General features: G+C 46.8%; 1 protein-coding gene across 9 annotated transcripts in view; it reads left to right on the top strand.

Moving 5' to 3' along the window:
• Positions 1-7988: 7988 nt before the first annotated feature.
• MYO1B (myosin IB) overlaps positions 7989-10597 on the top strand; it is a 429756-nt gene continuing 427147 nt past the window's right edge. For 7 of the 9 annotated variants that reach the window (XM_030208970.1, XM_030208968.1, XM_030208965.1 and 4 more), the window contains exon 1: positions 8919-9004. The gene's annotated coding sequence lies outside the window, so the exon portion shown is untranslated. Of the gene's footprint in view, positions 8330-8918; positions 9005-9463; positions 9612-10597 lie in introns of those variants that run through there. The other 2 variants (XM_030208964.1, XM_030208962.1) reach the window with 2 other exon arrangements.

Genomic DNA, 10597 nt, shown 5'->3' with positions numbered 1-10597 from the left:
ACCCAACCATGCTGACCACTACCATCCTATTTCCAATCTTTGCTTCATGTTGAAACTCTTGGAAAAAGTGGTTTTTCTTCAGTTAGTATCCTTTTCTGAACAAGTCTCAGCCCTTCATTCCAGGCAATCAGGCTTTAGACGAAATCACAGTACTGAGACCATGACAGACTTGTTTAGTGAGGTACATTTTCATCTTGACAAACTAACATTGTTCTTCCAGTTTCCCTTGGTCTATCTGCTGCCTTTGACCTTGATGATCATGCATTGCTTCTATCACATCTTGCTTCCCTGGGGATCACTGGCCCAGTTCTTTCATGGTTTACTTAATTTCTGTCTTGGCGTTCTTTCCAAGCCTGCACTCATGAAGGAATATCGCAGCAACGGCAACTCCACTGTGATGTCCCCCAAGGTTCTGTTCTTTCTTTGCTCCTGTTCAGTTTCTTAGCCCCCTTGCATCACTTATCCAATGTTGTTGTTTTTTTTTTTTTGTTACATTTGTACCCCGCGCTTTCCCACTCATGGCAGGCTCAATGCGGCTTACATGGGGCAATGGAGGGTTAAGTGACTTGCCCAGAGTCACAAGGAGCTGCCTGTGCCTGAAGTGGGAATCGAACTCAGTTCCTCAGTTCCCCAGGACCAAAGTCCACCACCCTAACCACTAGGCCACTCCTCCATGATAAGTTTGATTACACAGACAATAGTCTCTTTATTTTTCCCACTAACTCACATTCTCCAGATTTAGGCCCCCTTCAATTTTGTCTTGACCAAGTGGAAAAGTGGCTAATTACGCACAAGCTACTTCCTAATAAAGATAAAACTGTGGCTTGTTGGCTAATGGGCCCTTATCACAACCTACTATCCCTTTATCACTTTTCGGTTCCTCAGTCAATCCGGTCACAAGCTTTCACTAGCTTGGCATCATTGGTCTGCTTTATTATTCCTGCCCTAAATTTTGGCCTTGACCAGATCTTGTTTCTTAGCTTTTTGGCAGCTACATTTGATTCATCACCTCTCCATCCATAATACTTTTCACACCCTTGTTCTTTCTTTCTTTCTTTATGACAAAACTAGATTACTGTAACGTAGTTTATACAGGATTGCCCGGATATGCGCTTAAAAGGCTTCAAACGCTTTAAAACGTCGCCATCCAATTATTGTGCCATGCAAGCTGCAAGGATCATGTCACCCTCTTGCTTAAGAACCATTATTGGCTTCCGGTCAAAAAATCATCTACAAGATTGCAGTTCTCACCTTCAAAGCTCTGAGGGTTGGGATCCCGGACTATTTATCCAATCTCACTATACCTTATTGCCCTAGCAGTCTCATATACTTGAATAACTACCATTTACTTCTGCCCAGCCCTAAAGCTGCATCGTTTGAGTCCATCAGGCACACTGCCATTTATTTTTTGGCCGCCTCCACCTGGAACCGCCTGCCTTTGGAACTTCATAGTAATCTGTCATTTAAAAGTTTCAAAACTGACTTAAAAACCTGGTTATATAATCAAACTTATCATGTCCCTTTCTGATGTCCATATGTACATACGTCTTGCCATACTGTTTCCAACAGTGGCAAATCACAAGTACCTGGCAGGATCCAAAAAAATACATTACATTTTATGCTGCTTATCCTAGAAATAAGCAGTGGATTTTCCCCAAGTCCATTTTAATAATGGTCTATGGACTTTTCCTTTAGGAAGTCATCCAAACCTTTTTTAACCCCGCTAAGCTAACTGCTTTTACTACATTCTCTGGCAATGAATTCCAAAGTTTAATTACACGTTAAGTGAAGAAACATTTTTGCTGATTTGTTTTAAATTTACTACTTTGTAGCTTCATTGCATGCCCCCTAGTCCTAGTATTTTTGGAAACAGTAAACAATCGATTCAGGTCTACCTGTTCCACTCCACTCATTATTTTATAGACCTCTATCATATCTCCCCTCAGCTGTCTTTTCTCCAAGCTGAAGAGCCCTAGCTACTTTAGCCTTTCCTCATAAAGAAGTCATCCCATCCCCTTTATCATTTTTGTCGCTCTTCTCTGTACCACTCGAGATGTTTAGCACCAGTCCACTGGAACCTCTTCTTTCTTTTGCCCTTTTTCTTTTAAGTTTTGATGACTTCTTCTTCTCTTTTCTTTGCTGATTTGTGTGGTTTTGCTGTCCTATTAAACATTGGCGTTTCCTTCTTATTCTATGTTTAGCCTGTGCACCGCACTGCTCTGCTTGCCAGTTGAGCAGTATCATGAAATGCCTAGACATCCACCTGGGGTTACCCTGTGGCCACTTAGATGGTCTATCCCCAGCACAGATCAGGTCCGCCTGCACCTGCTGCTTGTAACATACATAGTAACATAGTAGATGACGGCAGATAAAGATCTGTACGGTCCATCCAGTCTGCCCAACAAGGTAAACTCATTACATAGGGTATGGTGTGATACTTCATATGTACACCTGATCTTGATTTGTCCTTGCCATTTTCAGGGCATAGACCATAGAAGTCTGCCCGGAACTGTCTTTGTTCTAAATTTCTGAAGTTGTTGAAGCCCCTGGAAAGCTCCACTGCAGCCCATCCAAATCTATTCAGCCACGATCAGGGCACAGACCATAGAGGTCTTGCCCAGAGTGCTCTACACTAGCACCCTCCTCCCACCGACTGGGTCCCAACCACCTCTGGGCGAATCTCCCACTCTCAAATTATCCTCAGTGATTTCTAGGTTACTGGAGTCACACTCCCAGTGGTCCCACAGTTCCCAGAAAGCACTCACAGACCCAACACACTAACCACCAGGATTCTTTATCAGTCCAGACAGGCAGAATGAACAAACAAATGTGTTTTTTCTCAAAACTTGGAACAGTAGAAAAAAAATGTGCAATTAGCAAACAGTAACAAGTAGCTGAAAACTAACTAAACATTTGCATACTTTCTAGAAAGTATCTGGGGAGAACAGGACATATATAGATGTTCACCAGTTATCAAATATAACTGTTTTTTTTTTGTTACAGGGCTTCAGCAAAGAGCTCTCTCTCTCTCTTCTCCTGAGCTGAAACTGAACTCAAAACCACTACAGTCCAAATGAGATGAGCTCCTGGACTTCTTGCTTCCTGTTTGTGTCAAACTAAAGAAAAAACAAAAATACACTTCAGAACATAATCAGTGCAGGAAAATATCCAATACATTTTACAGGCCTAAAACACACTGTTTCTTCACAAGCAGTATAGTAAGTTCTCGATAAACTATAACCCCCCAGGTTGTTGCCTCCAAGGTATATGACGATGGCCTTTGGGCATTCCATCTCCTCACAGCATGCTTTGAGGAGAGGAATAAGTTGGGGCCACTGCATTTCCCCTCATCCCATCCAATAAATTGTTATTGAGACAACCATGGGGAAGCTATTGCATGCCCTGGGATTGGTAGAATGGAATGTTGCTACTATTTAGGTTTCTGTCAGGTACTTGTAACCTGGATTGGCCACTGTTGGAAGCAGAATACTGGGCTAGATGGACCATTGGTCTGACTCAGTATGGCTATTCTTATGTTCCTTTCAGTGTGTCCCAGGCGGCTACCATACAGTCTCTTCTCAGCCTGCTTTCTGGCACAAGACATTTAAGAATGGCCCATGATTAACATGGTCCCTCCTCATGGCGCATAGCCTTCGGGAAGAAAACCAAGAGAGCTGTTAGCATGGTGGTACAAAGCGCACTGGCTAAATGTGCTCCTTAAGCAGTGGCGTAGCAGGGGGGGGCTGTTTGCCGTTGCACCCCCCCCCAGGTGCAGCACGATGACCCCCCCCTCCCCCCGACCAGCTCCCGCACCCTACCTTTAAAAAGAATATCGGGAGGCGAGGCGCAGCGCCTTGCGCCTGCCCTGCATGTAAAAGAAATGTGGACCGTCGCGCCTTCTCTCGCTCTCTGTCCTACCCTTGCGGAAATAGGAAGTTGCATCAGCGGAGGGCGGGACAGATAGAGCGAGAGAAGGCCCGACGGTCCACATTTCTTTTACGTGCAGGGCAGGCACGAGGCACTGCACCTCGCCTCCCGATATTCTTTTTAAAGGTAGGGTGCGGGAGCTGGTCGGGGGGGGGGGGTCGATTCGCCAAGGGGGGGGGAGCTGGCAGGGAGCACCCCCCCCCCCCGAGCTGCCACTCGGGGTGGACCGCCCTTCCCGCCCCCCCTTGCTACGCCACTGTCCTTAAGTATATCTTGTAAGCATCTGACTCCCATCTATCCAAGCACTATATCGCAGATGATGGCAGTCTGACATTCACTGCTGAGGTGGCTGCACCAATCTGGAATGAATGTGAGGCAAATGTGCACAGGTCATGGCCTGCTTTCTCCAGGCATCTTTTTAACACTGCATCAAACTGGAATTTCGATATGGGGATGCTGCAATCGTGCACTAGGAGCTGCTCCCCCAAGGCTGGCCTCCTTTCTACGTACCTCCTAATGTTCTTCACTGGGCAGGCATGCAATTCCTGCAACTGATCATTTTTTGATCTGCTAATACGCAGGCACACTATGTTGTCCCCTAACTGAACATTTTGTTAACAGTATCCCACAGCCTGTCCCTCTTATCTTTGCTGGTGCCTTTAGTACTGCAAATAATGCCAGCGAGACGATTGTGTAGAACACACACGTTTCTAAGGCGTTCACCCCAACATTGGGTATGGCTAACCATATATCTAGTAAATGTTTCTGTGTAATGGGCTGCCTCTGGTCTGAAGGGTGTGAACCTGCCTCCTTTGTCCAGCCTGCCATTACCCTTTTAACCCAGAACCCCTTGATGGGATCTGAATGACCCTCTGCCTACGTAAAAAGTGCTAACGCTAACGCTACCAGGTGAGAGGTGACTATCTCCCAGGGCATGCTATTCCTCTGCGTATACATGATATAGTCCACTATCAAGTGCTTTGGCAATGGCCCATCTATCTATCTTCAGTCCAGTGTAAAATTCTTTATCCATTGATACCCACGGGAGAACGCTCTCCAGGTGCTTGGAGCGATGGACAGATGGAGCAGATCCTATGCTTCTGAACTGTGATTAGCCAAAGATGATCTGGGATTGCCGTTCCCACAGGGTCCACCTTAGGGGCCAACTTCTTGAAAAGGGGCCCACTTGGAGCGAGAAAGAGAGTTAGCTATCACGTTATGCACCCCAGGAACACGCTTTGCTCGTGCAGTTATGTTGAGCATTAGACAACTGAGCAGAAATACCCTCAGCAAATTAACTATGATTTCTCAATGCACCATCTGCCTATTGATTCCCTCAACCATTGCTTTATTCTCAGACTAGAACGCCACCCTCTTGTTCTGCAAGTGTGTACCCCAAACGAAAAGGGCTGCTACTATGGGGAACAGCTCCAAGAAGATGATGCTCTGGCAGAGTCCAGCTGTGAGCCAACTATGTGGCCACTGCACTGCACACCATATTTCTGAAAATACATCCTGAAATCAATACCACCTGATGCATTGGAATGGAGTTCTAGTTCTTGGCTAGACACTGGCTCCCCCTGCCCCACTGAAAGTCCATTGTAAGAGATAAGGAAAGAGTCCCAAATGCGTAGGTCCTCACGAATTGGCTGGGTGATTCTTATGAAATGGGATGGACTGTTAATGCCTGCCATAGCTGACGCTAGCCTTTGCAGAAAGACCCTCTCCATCACAATGGCCCTACAGGCAAATTTCAGATTTCCTATCGAGGATTGAATCACAGTTAGTGTGATTTTCTTGGCTGCAATGGTCTGCGCTACAAGTGTCCTTAGTTTGTTCAGCTTCTCCCATAGGAGTCTGGACACTATTTTGACCAATGCCCAAAAATATTATGCATGGTGCTGGCCCAACTGTCTTCTCAAGGACCAGGGCAACTCCAAAGCGCTCTGTGACCTCTTTGAAATGCGTCAATAAAGATGAGCATCCTCTGGAGTCACCTGGGCCAACAAAGAAGTCATCCAGATACTGCACCATGGTTTGGTTTTATGCCACCCTTGCAGCCACCCATTGAAGGAGCTGAAGGTCTCAAAGTGTGCACAAGAGACCACACACCAAATGGGCAAGCACTTGTCAAAATAGTAGCTACCCTCAAAGCTAAAGCTTAGCAATGGGAAATTATCCGGGTGTACTGGAAGTAGTCTGAACACTGATTCTATGTCTGCCTTGGCTGGTAGTGCATTGGGGCCACACTTCTTGACTAGCCTCACTGTCAAAGGAGGAGTACTGCACTGTGCATGCGTCTGCCAGGAGGAAACCACTGACGGACCATCCACCCAGGTAGGACAAATTATGGATGTCTATACTTTCCTGTCTCTTTCTTGGGTATAACCGCTAATGGTGATAGGATCATGGGGTTAAAGGGGGGATGGGGAAGGGACACTCAATCCTACCCAACTGAATTTTCTCCCTTAACATTTTGCAGACCACCTCTGCCATTGCCATGGCGAAGGAGAATGGGCCCATGTAAGGGATCTGAAAACCTTGGGTGAATACCTCCCGAATGGCATTGGGTATTTATGTAGCCAGAGGGTCATGTATTCTAGGGATATTGGGGATAGGGCCTAATGGGTAAGGGACCCCTCCTGAGGACTGGGTAGGTGCTTTGTCAGATGCCTGCTTGGGGCATTTGAGAGTGGGTGAGTGGCTCCACCGGTTGAGCAGGTGTGTCTGTATTTACATTCATAGAGGCTGTATGCAGACCTGTTATATCTCCAGCAGATATCCTGCCCAGTTCCTGTGTGCCGGGTCGGTTCAGTGGATCTACTGGCCTGTCAAAAGGGTCTGCCCTGCCCTGCAACAGTGTGCGTCTTGTTGGTCATATGCTGCAGCCAAAGATTGACATGTATGGTGCCCCAGGACATGAACATGTGTTGAGAAGAGGTTCCATGCCTCATAGGGGCTGCCTATAAAAGCTGCAGCCCGTTCCCATTGGCCCCTTGCTCCTGTTATGGAGACATCATGGAGATCCTTGCAGCTCCCGCAATAGCTGGGAGCCGCATGCGTGTGTGGGGGCAGGGCAAGGTGACACGGCGCCTTATCTCCATCTGCCGTTAACCATGGCCTGATGCCTCCACATGATCAGAGCAGAGGCCTGAGAATCAGGGGAACCTAGTTCAAATTCTGCTATAGCTCGTTGTGATCTTAGGAAAGTCACTTAAACCTCCATTTTGAGCCCTCTAGGGATGGAAAAATACCCACGGCCCCTGAATGTACACCACTTCAATAGCCTTTGGGGTTGTAGGTGGTATATTAAACAAATGAAAAAAAAAAAGTTCATAGGAATCTACCTTTGTATCTGAGGCAATGGAAGGTAAAGTGACTTACCCAAGATCCCAAAGAGCTGTAGTGGGATTTAAGCCCACCTTCCCTGGATTTCAACTTATTGCTCTTAAAATTAAGCTATTCCTTCACTCAAGGTCAGTTTAGGGACAGGGACTCCAGAGTCTTTTTTCATGTGGAACAGGGAGAGGAGATTGTGGTACCCTGCTATAAGAATAACAGGTGTTGTCAAAGAAACAGTATACCTTGGGAATATTTACAGAATCCCAAATTTGTCTGCCAGTTAACTGTTTCTGTTAGTCACGAAAATATAGGACATATTTAAAAAGCACAAGAGATTGTTGTATATTTCTGGTTACTGTTAGAGGAGCATTTCAGTATATCTGATTGAAAACATGATTTTCAGAATCAGTGTTTCAGTTTATTTGATTCTTACAGCATTTGCTGTCTTAGTACTGCTGGGTGATGGCCGTTGACCCATTTCTAGTTACTTCTAACTGTACAATAAGGTGGTAGTGTGGCTGCCCTTCTGGCCAGCTGAGATAGACAGGCAGTAAGGGCGAGCAAAGAGCTTTGTAGATGATACTTTTTGTTTGGAATTAATACAGTTTTATTTGTGACTAGCTTGGAAAAGACAGTGGAATCTTCTACAACTCATTTGTTGACCTTTAATTCTAGTTGTGAAAAATTCCCTGGCCACATGCCCCAATGCCAAGTACTTGTAAACTGTAGATTCAGCACCAGAGAAGTCACAAAGGCTTTAGTCCCGCTGCGCTCCAAACATGCCCAGAAGGGGGAGCTTTGCGCCCGGCCTGGAGAGCACAGAAAGGTGGACGCCTGAGTCTGCTTTGTTCCTTCAGCCCGGGCCGCTGGGTGGGCGCCCTTCTCAGTGAATGAAAGGGGTTGTCCTAGGTGCTCAGTTCCCACAACTAGAGGTGAGTCAGTTATTTTCAGCCTGATAGAGAACGCAGATTCAGCAGCCAGACAAGGGGAGATTCCATCTCAACTCCTGCTTGGAACGAGATCAGTTGTGTTTCAGTCACCTTTTCAGTGAAAGATCGAGGTAAACACTTGCCAGTGCAACGCTGACAGATTGTTGCTGGGCACCGCTAAGAAGCTTTGCTGTTGGTAGCTTGTTCGGATCTTAGGATCTTGGATTTGTCTCCCCTCCTCCCGTGCAGAACTCGTGTGCTGGAGATCTCTCTGCAGAATAAGGCGGAGTTCAGTCCTCAGATCAACTCTTGCTCCAGTGCATTTCAAACTGTTCTGTAAAAGTTAAATGAGGACTGACTTGAAGCAAACAACTAACTCCTCACAGAATAGATTCTAGTTATTATTAGAAAAAAAGCCCCCTCCTCAAACCAACAAAAAAAACTGCCTCAGCTTCTAGTGAAACCCTCCCAAGAAAGTCGAATTACAGTTTGCAAACTGTATGAATCACAGCTTAATGAGAATCCCATTCAGAATGTGCCCGGGGTAAATATTAGTTTCTGTGTTAAATGATTTGATACAATTTTGTTTCAAATTATAAGGTGATAGTAGTAGGCTGCGCTGGGAGGTTCTTCAGCCCTGCATTTCAACGTGGCCGGCAGTTCTTTCTACCCTCCCCTCCCACCCCATACCCGAGCCCCTCCCCGGGGCTGGTGGCCAGGCAGCTTGCTCTCTCTGTCCGGGGCCGGCTGCAGAGCTGGGACTGCTTGTGGATTGTGTGTGAGAGGACAGAGCACGGCACGGCCAGGTAGGGTCTCTGTGTTAAGTTTTTGATCTCTGGCACGGGGAAAGCTCTTCCACCACCTGTGATCTCACCTCTAGCCCGGTCCAGGAGCGGCTGTGGGTCTTGTGCCTCTGGCAGAAAGGCACGGAAAGCTGCTGTTGCCACCGTTTGCTCTTCAGATCTTTTGTGAGACCTGAGTAATTGGAATCGGTGGGTGGGCAGAGATGTGCCCTGCCGCCTGCTGTAGACTTTGGAAGTTAGGGAGCGAGGCTCAGGTTGGGGAATAGGCTGTACCCCGTGCTTGGCTGCTGCTGGATTAACTTGGGGTGGGGGAGAACAAAGCCCCACCACTAGGTGCAGAGGGGGCAACCCAGCCCTGAGCTCTCCCCATTTTCCCTCCCCCGGCCCTGCTTTCTTTGTTCAGCCCGGGCTGCTGCAGGGCTCATCCCTCTAAATGAAAGGAATTGTCCTGTGTGCAGGGTTCCCACAGAGAGGTGAGTCATTCAGCTCCGATAGAAACCAGATTCGGGAGCCAGACAAGGGGAAATTACATCTGAATTGCAGCTCTGGAAGGAGGCACCTCTTGGAAAGAGATCGCTTGTTTCAGTCACCTTTTCACTGAAAGGAGGAGGTAAACACTCGCCAGCAGTTAGGAGCTGACAAATTGTTGCTGGGCTCTTCCTAAGCTTTGCTGTCTGCAGCTTGTTTGGATAATATCCAGCAAGGGTTTATTTTCGTGTGATCATAGCATACTGAACTCTGTGCTGGAGACCTCTCTCCATGGCTCGATGTGTGGCAAGAGAAGGCGGGCTGTTGTTCAGTCCTCTGATGATCAACTTTTTTTTTTAATGGAAAACTTAAATTGAGGACTGACTTGTGGTACACAGCTAACTCCTCACAGTGGTTTCATGTTAAACTCCAAAGATCGGCTATTGAAACTACCCGTATGAATCACAGCGTTTGATATAGTAATGAGAATCCCATTCAGGACTTGTATGTTCTAGTCTCTGCGTTAAATATAATTTAATACTATTGTGTTTCTAATTATAAAGTGATAGTAGGCAGAGGGTTTGGGATGTTCTTAAAGGTCAGATCTTTCCCTGCAATTCACATTAACCAAAGCATTTTGGGAAGGACCTCTTAAAAATATATGTATTTTGAAATCATGTTTGTTCTGTAGCAGGGTACAGAAGTTTTTGGTATGGAGGGCTACTTTTATGTGCTGGGGGTGGGGTTCTTGTCACAGTTTGCTTAGTGTGTGTTTGGGGGAGGGGAAGACAGGGGGCCTGACCGGTCCTTTTGAAATGCAGAGGGAGTGGGAGTGTCACTTGTAGCATTTCTAAATTTTTGGCCACACCTCTAGAGGAACCCTGCTCATGCCTTCTGTATCTGTCCCTTGAGGTGTGAGGTGTATGTGTGGCACACTCCTCTTATTTACTAGCCACGGGTGGGCCAAGGTCCATCCAGTTTGGGCTGAGGCCCACACAAAATTATGGCATCTGTGTTATGGCTGGCAGGGATCCCCAAGACCCGCCAGCTGAAAGAGGTCCTCCGGCAGCCAGAACAGGGCATCTCCCTACTTGCTGCATGTGCGGGAGGGGAGAGGCTGGCACAGCA

Source organism: Microcaecilia unicolor, chromosome 7, assembly GCF_901765095.1.
Source record: "Microcaecilia unicolor chromosome 7, aMicUni1.1, whole genome shotgun sequence".
NCBI classification, from domain to species: domain Eukaryota; kingdom Metazoa; phylum Chordata; class Amphibia; order Gymnophiona; family Siphonopidae; genus Microcaecilia; species Microcaecilia unicolor.
The sequence above is the reverse complement of the archived record's forward strand: the minus strand, read 5'-3'. Positions and strand labels throughout refer to the sequence as shown.